The sequence below is a fragment of the Zea mays genome, chromosome 1, assembly GCF_902167145.1.
Source record: "Zea mays cultivar B73 chromosome 1, Zm-B73-REFERENCE-NAM-5.0, whole genome shotgun sequence".
In the NCBI taxonomy this organism is placed as follows: domain Eukaryota; kingdom Viridiplantae; phylum Streptophyta; class Magnoliopsida; order Poales; family Poaceae; genus Zea; species Zea mays.
In genome coordinates, this window is record NC_050096.1 from 92,187,160 (window position 1) to 92,199,391 (window position 12,232).

General features: G+C 50.0%; 1 pseudogene; it reads left to right on the forward strand.

Moving 5' to 3' along the window:
- The first annotated feature begins 1,513 nt into the window (after positions 1-1,513).
- On the forward strand, positions 1,514-2,613 carry LOC103644778 (two-component response regulator ORR6-like; annotated as a pseudogene).
- The last annotated feature ends 9,619 nt before the right edge of the window (positions 2,614-12,232 follow it).

A 12,232-nucleotide genomic window follows, 5' to 3' on the forward strand; every position in this document is an offset into this window, starting at 1 on the left:
AAAGATTGGGGGCTTGTGGGGGACAGATATCCCCCGGGTCCACTAGAAGGCTAGAAGGCCTCGCGAATGGCTTTGGGCCTATTGTCTCGCAAGGCCATCCCTTCGTGGGTCAGGGGAGAACTACTGGCAGAATGGGCCGACGCAGGGAATGAGCAAACGCGGGCCAAGGCGGCTCGTGGGGTTTTAAGCGTTATCCACAGCTCTGATCCGATTCTCCCGCATGACCACCTTGGACATCGGAACTAAGTGAGAATAAGTCGGCGAGATTGTAGGAAGATAAGTTCGGTCGGTTCACTATTACTTAGGCATGCATCGTTATCGTACACACATGTAAGTGCCCCACGGTCGGATATATAAGGCCTAGGGGACACCCCGTCGAGGGCAAGTAATTCATCAGCCATCTACTCGGTTCTCTAGCATTCTTCATACTGGAGAATTCCCCTGTAACCCACCACATAAAGATCCACACCAGGAAATAGGGTGCTACGCCCCTCTAAGCGGCTCGAACCTGTAGAAAATTGTCTATCGTCTCTCGTGCGACTTGCACGAACCATCGAGCTACAATCAGCAACACCGTCCTACCCAAAAGCACCTCGTGGGGTAACCCCGGGTGTGCGGTCGGGTCCCAAACACCGACAATTTATACTTGCGCGTGCCGGGTTTGGACATGTCCCTAGGCATGTGGGCCAGCACGACCCGGCCCGAAGCTTCAACGGGTCGTGCCTGGCCCGACACTATTTGTACCGGGCCGAAACAGGTTCGGACCGGGTCCGTGCCGGGTGGCCCGTTTGAACATCTATAATTGCTACTAATATTTTGTACGGCTAAATGTTTTTATGGGGGTGGTGGCTAAATGTTATCTCTCCCATGAGTAGGACGGCTGCATGTGTTCTTTCATTTCTGGTTTAATTGAAAAATCTTGAGTACCCTTTTACATATGTAATATTTTTTGTTCCCAGGGCTATGCATGACTATGAGCGGGAGAGGGGAGATCTTTGATATGTATATATTGTTTATGTATTAGGAGCCCTGGGCTCTCTTTAAGTAGAGAAAGCCTTGACCCTCACCCGACAAGCCCACAAGATGTTTCAGATGCATCGTCTGATCCATTCAATATGACGTCAACAGACTTTTATGCTTTGTTGTACACAAGTTTACGCTTATTTTGTCATACTGTCTGAAACCGCCTCCTGTACTATCGTATAAAACCGACCGTGATGACTGCTTTGCACGAGAGGACTAGGGTTTCAGCGGCGGCGATTGCATGAGACATGAGCGAGTGCGGGGAAGCAGGCACGACGGCGGCGGACGGGCGTGCTGTTAATCTCTGACCACTGGCTTGGTCGCGGACGCCTCCCCGCGAGGACACGGGCATGGCGGTATGGGACCTTCCCACTGGCCATCTCCTTAGGATTCACCTCCACCGCCGTCGCTGCCACTGTTGAGCCCCATTCCCCGATCCGAAGCACCTCAAACCACCGCTATACTCAGATCCAGATCCACCGTCTCAGCGATGGCCGTCGCCGCCGCCGCTCCAGCGTCTGTGGCGCCGTCCCCGGCGCCCAAGGCCAGCGACGACAGGAAGGCGGTGGTGCCCGTGGACGCGTCGGAGCTAGAGAAGCACGTGCTGGTGGTGGACGACAGCTCCGTGGACCGCATCGTGATCACCAGGATCCTGCGTGGCTCCAGGTACAGGGTGACCGCCGTGGAGTCAGCGACGCGCGCTGGAGCTGCTCGCGCTGGGCCTACTCCCCGACGTCAGCATGATCATCACCGACTACTAGATGCCCGGGATGACCGGGTATGAGCTGCTCAAGTGCGTCAAGGAGTCGGCGGCGCTCAGGGGCATCCCCGTCGTCATCATGTCAGCGGCGCTTAGGGGCATCTCTATCGTGATTTATACATTTTCAAACAAAATTTTACGATACCTCTTATTGCATTTTACGCTTTCACTAAAAACAAGTGCCACATTCGTCGTTGCAAAACAGATCGTTGATTTACGCTAAAATTCGTATTCATTTACGTTGTTTCAGATCACGTTTTACACTTAAATCCACCTGAGCTAGAACCCGAGCATGATCGGAGCACACTGTTTTCACGCTGTAATTTAGGCCCCATTCGTCGTTACGAAATAGATTGATGATGTACGCTAAAATTTGTACCCATTTACGCTGTTTTGGTTCACCTTTTACGCTGAAATATGACCGAGCTAGAATCCGTGCACGATTGAACGTGCGCAATTTTCACGCTGTAATTTTTGGGCCCCATTCGTTGTTACGAAACAGGTCTATAATTTACGTAAATTTCGTATTCATTTACGCTATTTTGGTTCACGTTTTATGATTAAATCCACCCGAGCTAGAACCCTAGCACGATCGGAGCGCGTGTTTTTCGCGCCGTAATTTGGGCCTATTTCGTCGTTACAAAACAGATCGACGATTTACGCGGTAACCGTCCCACATTTATCGCGAATTTACAGCACTACTTTCCTAATCTCAAACCAACTCAGATCTACGCACACACTGGTCACGTATATACAATAACATAAATGGTCTGACGTCGCGATATTGCATGGTTTATGCTGTTACGTTTCATGTTCTTATGCAGTCGTAAACACTGAACAAACTTGTAAAGTCATCCCACGTGATTTGCGCGTCAGCAGATTTTTTTGCATGGTTTATACACATTATTCAATATATTTATCCCGGTATAAATGCTGATGCAAGCATAGGTGAACTGTCTTTCCAGATTCATTGCATGGTATATGCAAATTCTATAATTCGGTTATACCAGCATAAACGCTGACACAATCACGTGGGTGGTGACCTATCCGCGTCCTGGCTGGGGCTTCCCCTACTAATCGAAGCCCAAGGATTCCATTACCTCGATCATATATATATATATATATATTATGAAGTATATATGCAACTTTTGTTGGCAAATATAATTGGATTCAAGTGAATACTCTTCAATAACCACCTTAAATAGATGAAAATCAGAAATAATTTATTGTGTTACATCAATAAACACCTCAATTATATGTTATTTCATTTTAAAAGTTATATCACATATCATTTTCAGCAGTTGAAGGTATGCTTGTAAAATTCATTTAACATAAAGGAAGATAAAATGAAAATGATAAGGTATATAAGATGAGTTTCACATTGTGTTCTACATTATTGTTGAAATTTATATTGTTTTATTAACATCTCCTTCTAAAGACCTTCATCCTTCGAATCAACACTTCGAAGAAGTTAAATGAAGGACGAAGGCCCATATACTTGTGTTGCCTTAATCTTTGATAACTTCAGGGGATCAAAATCAAGTATCCAACATTGACGCCCACCTCCGAAGATCTCACTACCACATCAACAACTTACATCATGTCGCTGAAGAATGCAACAACAACAATTTTAAGCGACATTTTAATTCTTGATCTCTTGGAGAAGAATTCTATAAATCCCAAAATAGAATTTTGGGTGTTATAGGTAGTCGTCGCCGCGCACTTGGAGGTCCATCAGGTCGACACCGACATCCAGGTGCTCGCAGGTCCTTGCCAGAGCTGGCACTACGTCTGCGCAAGGCCTCTACTCCGGTGAATGATGAGGGAACTAGGAGGGCGTGAGGAAGAAAAAGAACAGCCGAGTGAGCAAGACGAGTGGAACTGGGAGGGAGCTGTAACTGTAAGTGCTTGTGTTTCTCTCTACACAGGTGTGCCTCAGGTGCTCGATAAAACGCCTGCCTTAGCTTGGCCACTCCTTGGTCTGTACGGCCATGTTTGGCATAGCTACTTCTTGTTGAAAATCAGTGAAGAAGCTGAAAATAAGCTATGCCTAATAGAGAGCGGAGGTGATGGAGTTTCCAATATTGAGCTGCATGTTTTCACAACAGAATTCACACCTTACTTTTCATATCTGCCAGTGATCCATAAACCAAATGGTCCACATATTACTTCGCAATATTAGGTGTCGTTTGGTTCACGTAATATAACGTAATGGTAACGTTCACACTCGAATACCGGCGGTAACAAATTTGAATAAGGTGATATTTATTTATAGTGTGGTATCGATTACAGTTGAACTTAAGCAAACATGATTTAACGTTATTGGTTACCCATTACGTTACCAATTTATGAACCAAACACTACCTTAATATTCATTCATTTCGGCAACTGTAAAGAAGCTATTTATGGTAGTTTGGTATATGTGATATGCTAGTGAATAACAATTATGAACTATTAAGAAAACGAAGGTGAACTGATGATGTAGCATTTTCTGCTCCTGTGGTTATCAGTGTGTAGATGTGTTCATTGGAGATTGATTGATTTGAAGTGTTCCCTTCCCTTTTAACTAGTTGACTATTAAGTGGCTCAGAATGTTACTCCTTTTTTAATAATAGAATAGGACTAAATATTCTATTTTTGGGTTCTTCATTTTTGTGGTCATCGGATCCTATAATCATTTATCTTGTACAATTTTGCAAATACAACAAATTTTTTGTAACTATAACTGTTGTCCATACTTCTATCTTATAAAGCTTCTGGTCATCTAGTGAAACTTGTGCCTCAACCATACAACTTGTGCATCAACCATACATTGTATTTTTTAGAGGAGCTAACTTTTACATGTTCCATTTGACAGAGCAAGGCTAAAGCTGAAAGAATCGAGCTATTGTTCATTATGAGAACGAGAACTCTGCCTACACGTACATGTCTGTGTCATTCATCCAGATGAACAATAATCGAACATGCTCTATATTGAATCAAAGTGGATTGCTCGTTCAGAACCGTGCTTAAATTATGGTGTGACAATCCTTTATTTTTATTTAACATTATCCATGATGGTTATCAACCTGATGTACTATTTTTAGATAAGATGACTTTTGTGAATCTTCAAGTGAATCCTAAATAATACTTTAGCTATACCCATGAATTGGAGCATTGCAGTTATTTATATTAAAATAATACTTTGGCTATACCCATGAATCCTTTGAACGATCTTGCTACATACTGCATCCTTTATCTGACATGAGAGTGTTTTTATTCGCTTTTAACTTGTCTCTATTTTGGCTTGAAGAAAGAGACGAGGACGTCATGGGAGGCCACTGGTACCTACATCTAGATCAGTTGATGTAGTCCCTTCATGCCACCTAACAAAATAAAGAAGTTGATCCTACTAATTCATGGAGAAGATATAGCAAAGTAACAAGCGTCATGCAGGTAGCAACAATATCTTATGGGATTTTTTAGTATTAAACTTTTCATCTTTTTTATATGGGGTTGGGCACTATTCTCGACCCCGAGTAGGATGTACATATTTTTAATCTGAGCTTTCATTTGTCCATGTAACTGTTTATACATTTATACATTGAACTTGTATGCTTTTATCGTATGAAGTTTTAATGATAAATAAAAGGAGCAGACCTAGTGTTGGAGGCTTCTGCATAAGTTGGGTCCTAGAAAGATATAAACTTATATGCAATCCTTTGTCTATTCAATGTGTATGTCTATGTGATTATATGTATAAAAATATGTTATTTGTGGTGCTTTAGTGTTTATATCTATTCAGTGGATCGATCATTGTGGAATGCTAATTAATTGTATATTATTGTTAATAACAACTGTCAGTAGGGGCAACTTTTTGTTGGTTGCTAAAGATAATGTATAGCAACTCATAGTTGGTCGCTAAATGTATAATACAACAATCCACATTTGACCGCTCAATATACAATAGCAGTAACAGACGGTTAGTCGATAAAAAAATGTCGGTCGCTAAAGCCTTTAGCGATGGTACCTATATCGACCATATTTATAGGTCACTAAAGATTTTTAGCGACCAATCGTAGATCGCTGAAGGTATTTTTAGCAACCAAATTTAAGTCGTTGTAAATGAACCAGCGTATAGTGCAGATAGCATAGTCATTTCTTCACGAAACAGTGACACACACATTAGCGGCTTCCTCCTTCATCCCCTGGTCACCTGCTTTGGTTCTAGTAACGCTCCATTTGAACGCCTGACATGTATTAATGTCCTTCAGCGAGCATAGATTAGTCACTCCCGAAACAAATGGCAGAATGCTTAGTGTCGGTCAACTTTGAGGACCTTCGGCAGAGGCATTCTCCCAACAAATGGTATAGATAATTTTTTGTTTTGTAGTGAATATAGTTCTTCATGATAGGATTCTTAGGATCGTACATATTGTGTTATGATTGTGTTGTATATCGGGCTATATGAGCAAAGGTCGTACTTCTCTGTATAACATCTATACATGTCCATTCGGACCGGGCTGATTAGGCTACCTGTGGCACGACACGAATTTGGCCTGTCACGGGCACGGCACGACCCAGGGCCAAACGTGCTTGGGCCAGCCCGGCACGGCAACCATGCCGTGCTTGGGCTCATGTGGCAGCCCACGTGCCGGCACTAGAACCCGACTATTTACCAGGCACAGCAAAGGCCCGGTGGCCGACTCCCCAGTTCTCAGGCGGCCAGGCCTGCAAAACCCCCACCGTTGACTGGCCCACTCCCCAGTCCCTCTATCGTGATCCTCAGCCTCACTCGGTCCCTGTCCCTATGTCGCGAACTCCGTTGGCGATTCGGTGACTCCGTTGGCGACCAAACCCTAGCCGCCACCCTCCGGTTTCCAGTCCCGCCGTCGGCCACCGCATCGCGCTCGTCGCCTCGTCTGTGTGGATAAATCACCGGTGGCTCATAGGATCCCCCTCTTCTCTCCCTCCTGTCATCCACGGACCACATCAGGTACGATATGGACTAGCTCTCCTTCCACCCTTCCTCCTTACCGTACATCGTCGTTCGCCGGTGGTCTGCTCCGTGCCTCTGTCGTTGTTGTGCTCCCGGCGCGTCTTGTGGTTGTGGATCTTCTCCCAGGCAGCTAAGTAGCTAACCCTAATCGTAATCCCTAAGTCCCTAACCTAAATCGCACTCGGCTTCTCTTAATCCTCCATCGTTTTGGTCAAGTCACCATCTCTGCTGGCCAGATCTCCATCTTCATATCTTCTCCGGTGCTCCGGCTGCACATGTATTTAGTATTCTCCATCTTCTTCTCTACTGCTCGACTGGTAATTCTTCTGATCCTCTCTAATCCTATCTTTTGTTCTGTTAACTGTTAAGCTTGCTGTTTTGTGAACTGTGTGAATTTCCATATGTTAGTATGTGAATTGTGTGAATTTCCATATGTTAGTATGTGAATTGTGTGAATTTCTATTTGTGATTAAGCTTTTTTTTAAAAACAGCGTGCTTCGGGCCAGCCCGGCCCTATGGGCTGACCGGGCCAGAGGCACAGCCCGACCTGTTTATGCTCCTTTCGTGCCGTGCTTGGGCCAGCATTTCAGCCTGCGGGCTAGTGAAAGTCTCCTAGAGGGGGTGAATAGGAGAAACCTGAAATTTATAAACTTAAGCACGCACTAAGGTCGGGGGTTAGCGTTAGAATTAAATTTAAATCTAAAAGAGAGGGGAAAACAAATCAAACAAGAATCAAGGCGAATGAACACGGTGATTTATTTTACAGAGGTTCTGTTCTTAAAGTCGCCTAGAGGGGGTGAATAGGCGAAATCTGAAATTTACAACTTTAAACACGCACTACAAGCCGGGGTTAGTCTTAGAACTAAAATCAAGTCCGGGTGAGAGGGGAAAACAAATCAAATGGAAATCAAGCGAATGAACACGGTGATTTGTTTTACTGAGGTTCGATTCTAAAGAACCTAGTCCCCGTTGAGGAGGTCACAAAGACCGGGTCTATTCCAACCCTTTCCCTCTCTCAAACGGTCACTTAGACCGAGTGAGCTTTCTCCTTAATCAAACGGGTCACTTAGACCCCGCAAGGACCACCACACACTTAGGTATCTCTTGCTTTGATTACAAGTCACTTTGGAACAAAAATGAGGAAGGAAGAAAGCGATCCAAGCAACAAGAGCGCAAATGAACACGAACACACACACTCTCAAGTCACTAAGTGGTTTGAATGAATTTGGGACTTGGAGAGGCTTTGGTCTTTCAAATTGTGTCTAGGAGTGAATGCACTAGCTCTTGTATTGAATGAGAACTTCAGAAAACTTGGATGCTTGGAGTGGTGGTGGTTGGGGGGTATTTATAGCCCTCAACCACCAAGTAGCCGTTGGGGAAGGCTGCTGGCGATGGGCGCACCGAACAGTCCGGTGCGCCACCGGACAGGCACTGTAAGGTTGTCCGGTGCGCCGCCACATCACCCAACCGTTAGGGTTTGGAGCGAAGTCGACCGTTGGAGCTTTGTCTCCTTGCGGCACCGGACAGTCCGGTGCCACACTGGACAGTGTCCGGTGCACCTCTGACTCTGCGCGCACTGTTCCTCTGTCAGCAGCTTTTGCAGTCGACCGTTGTAGCGAGTAGTCGTTGCTCCGCTGGCACACTGGACTGTCTGATGAATTATAGCGGAGCGCGGCTCAGTTTTCCCGAGAGTGGCTGGTTCATCTTCGTATGGACATGGTGCACCGGTCACTGTCCGGTGGCACACCGGACAGTCTGGTGCGCCGGTCCACAGCACACTCAAGTCTCTTTTGCTCCTTTGAATTGGATCCCTAACTTGAATATTTATTGGTTTGTGTTGAACCTTTATGCACCTGTAATACATGAATACTTGGCAAACTAGTTAGTCCATTTGTTTGTGTTGGGCATTCAATCACCAAAATTAATTGTAGAAAAAGGTTAACCCTATTTCCCTTTCAATCTCGCCCTTTTTGGTGATTGATGCCAACACAAACCCAAGCAAATATATAAAGTGCAGAAATGAACTAGTTTGCATAAGGTAAGTGCATAGGTTACATGGAATTAAACCAATTGATAATCTTACTTGTCGGCGTTTCGAGACCGGGGGGGTCCCTGGGCCGACGAGTGAAGTGTCGTCGCGTGCCCCAGCCCAGATGGGTCGGCGCGAGGCCGAGCGCGAAGGGGGGAGAAAGGTGGCCGGAGCCGGGCGTGAGAGAGGTGGAAATCCCGCGGCCTTCGTGTTCGTCCCGCGCCCAGGTCGGGTGTGCTTGCAGTAGGGGGTTACAAGCGTCCACGCGGGAGAGGGAGCGAGCGGCCTCACGCGAGCGCCTGTCTCGTCCTCGTCTCCGCGCGGCCAACCCTCCGTAAGAGGGCCCTGGTCCTCCCTTTTATAGGCATAAGGAGAGGATCCAGGTGTACAACGGGGGGTGTAGCAGAGTGCTACGTGTCTAGCGGAGGAAAGCTAGCGCCCTAAGTACATGCCGTCGTGGCAGCCGGAGAGGTTTTGGCACCCGGTTCGTGTGGTGTCGTGGCCGTCGGAGGAGCGCTGGAGCCTGGCGGAAGGACAGCTGTCGGGGCTGTCGAGTCCTTGCTGACGTCCTCTTGCTTCCGTAAGGGGGCCAAGAGCCGCCGTTGTCAGGGAGCGTGCGGGGCGCCATCATTGCCTATCTGGCGGAGCGAGCCAGATAGGACGCCGGTCTTGTTCCCCGTAGCCTGAGTCAGCTTGGGGTAGGGTAATGATGGTGCCTCCTGTCGACATGGTCGGTTCGCGCTCTAGGTTGGGCGATGTGGAGGCTCCTCCGAGGTCGAGGTCGAGTCTGTCTTCCGCGGCCGTGGTCGAGTCCGAGCCCCTGGGTCGGGCGAGGCGGAGACCATCGGCTGAGGCCAGGGCTGAGTCCGAGCCCTGGGGTCGGGCGAAGCGGTGTTCGTCGTCTTCCGGGGCTGAGCCCAAGTCTGAGCCCTGGGTCGGGCGGAGCGGAGTTCGCCGTCTTCCGGGGCTTAGCCCGAGTCCGAGCCCTGGGTCGAGCGGAGCGGAGTTCGCCGTCTTCCGGGGCTTAGCCCGAGTCCGAGCCCTGGGTCGGGCGGAGCGGAGTTCGCTGTCTTCAGGGGCTTAGCCCAAGTCCGAGCCTTGGGTTGGGCAGAGCGGAGTTCGCCGTCTTCAGGGGCTTAGCCCAAGTCCGAGCCCTGGGTCGGGCAGAGTGGAGTTCGCCGTCTTCCGGGGCTTAGCCCGAGTCCGAGCCCTGGGTCGGGCGGAGCGGAGTTCGCCGTCTTCCGGGGCTTAGCCCGAGTCCGAGCCCTGGGTCAGGCGGAGCGGAGTTTCCTATGGTGCCTGAGGTTGGGCCTGACTGCCTGTCAGCCTCACTCTGTCAAGTGGCACTGCAGCCGGTGCGGCGCAGGCGGCGCTGTCCTTCAGTCAGGCCGGTCAGTGGAGCGGCGAAGTGACTGCGGTCACTTCGGCTCTGTTGACTGAAGGGCGTGCGTCAGGATAAAGGTGTCAGGCCACCTTTGCATTAAATGCTCCTGCGATCTGGTCGGTTGGCGCAGCGATTTGGTCAGGGTTGCTTCTAGGCGAAGACAGGGCCTTGGGCGAGCCGGAAATATGTTCGTTGCTGGAAGGGGGGCCTCAGGCGAGACGGAGATCCTCCGGGGTCGGCTGCCCTTGTCCGAGGCTAGGCTCGGGCGAGGCGTGATTGAGTCCTTCGAATGGACCGATCCCTGACTTAATCGCACCCATCAGGCCTTTGCAGCTTTGTGCTGATGGGGGTTACCAGCAGAGAATTAGGAGCCTTGAGGGTACCCCTAATTATGGTCCCCGACAGTAGCCCCAGAGCCTCGAAGGGAGTGTTAACACTCGCTTGGAGGCTTTTGTCGCACTTTTTTGCAAGGGGACCAGCCTTTCTCGGTTGCGTTTTGTTCCGGTGGGTGCGCGCGAGCGCACCCGCCAGGTGTAGCCCCCGAGGCCTCGGAGGAGTGGTTTGACTCCTCCGAGGTCTTAATGCCTCGCGTAATGCTTCAGCTGGTCTGGTCGCTCCCTCATGCGAGCTGGCCGTAGCCCGGGTGCACGGTCGGGTTCCAAGTTCTCGGGCTGGTATGTTGACGCTGTCAACGGTTTGGCCGGAGTTGGGTTTGTGAGAGCAGCCCCCGAGCTGCACGGGGCGAGAGGACGATCAGGGACAGACTCGACTTTTTTTACATACGCCCCTGCGTCGCCTTTCCGCAAGGAGGAGGGGGGAAAGCGCCATGTTGCCCTCGGTGGGCGACGAACATGGTGTCTCCGGTGAGCTGCTGGCGGGTAATCCGAGCGGACGTCCGTGCCTCATTTGCTAGGGGTCGGCTAGAGGCCCAGAGGCGCGCCCAAAAGTACCTGCGGGTGATCTGCCGGACCCGGTCCCCTGTCGACGGGGTCCGAGGGCTCGATGCCTCCCTCTGATGGGATTCCGTTACAAGATCGTTCCCGCTGGTCTCGGAAATGTCCTAGGGTACCTCGGGAGCGCAGCCCGAGCCTTGGTTATGTATCGAACGTACCCATGGTCATCCCTCGCTCTGCGTCTGAGGCGGCTGTGAACCCTTCGAGGGCCAGCCTTCGAACCCCTGATCAGTAGTGGGCGCGGAGCCCGAGTAGCCTGAGGCGGTCGTTGAACCCTTCCGAGGGGCCGGCCTTCGAACCTCTGACCAGTAGTGGGTGTGGAGCCCACGCGCTCTGAGGCGGCTGTTGAACCCTTCCGAGGGGCCAGCCTTCGAACCTCTGATCAGTAGGGAGGCTCGGAGCCTGGTTCCTTCACGGAGAAGGATCCTTTTCGGGGTATCCCCCTTTCCCGGTCCCTGCTGTAAGAGAGAGAAAGAGGAAAAAGAAAAAGGATTCGAGATTGAATGACGCGGCGTACCTTATTTGACGCGGTCATTACGGCGAAGGCGAAGCGTCGCTCGCTTCCCCTGCCAGAGGCGCCGCCTTTCCCGCCGCGGAGTTAATGCGACGGGGCGTGCGGTTCGCGGGGCGGCCGTTGCGAGTGCGCGAGCCGTTCGAGGAACGGCCGTTTCGCCTTGGGTTTTTGAATCCCGCGGCGGGACCGGACGAAACGTTGAACCGGTCTCACCTTAGTCTTTATATACTCGGGGGAGGGTCTGGCGATGGTCCTTTGCTCCGCTTCTTGCCTCCTACTTAGGTTTTCGCAACCTGAGAGGTTTAGCCGGGGAAAAGGAGAACCATCCACCCAGTCTTTTCCGCCGCCACCCCTTTCGCTCGGCGATGGCCGACCGGGTGACCATCATCTCGCCGCGCGATCCATGGCCCTTCTCCACAGTCATAGCGGAGGACCTGGAGGATCTTGTTGTCGAGGGTTTACTTCGCCCTCTCTCTGATGAGAGGCGGCCGGTGTGGATTCCTCCCGCGAGCGGAACCGCCCCGTCCCCACCGCCGGGGTACGTCGTGAGCTTCGTCTCCTTCCACGAGCGGGGGTTCGGCGTGCCGGCAA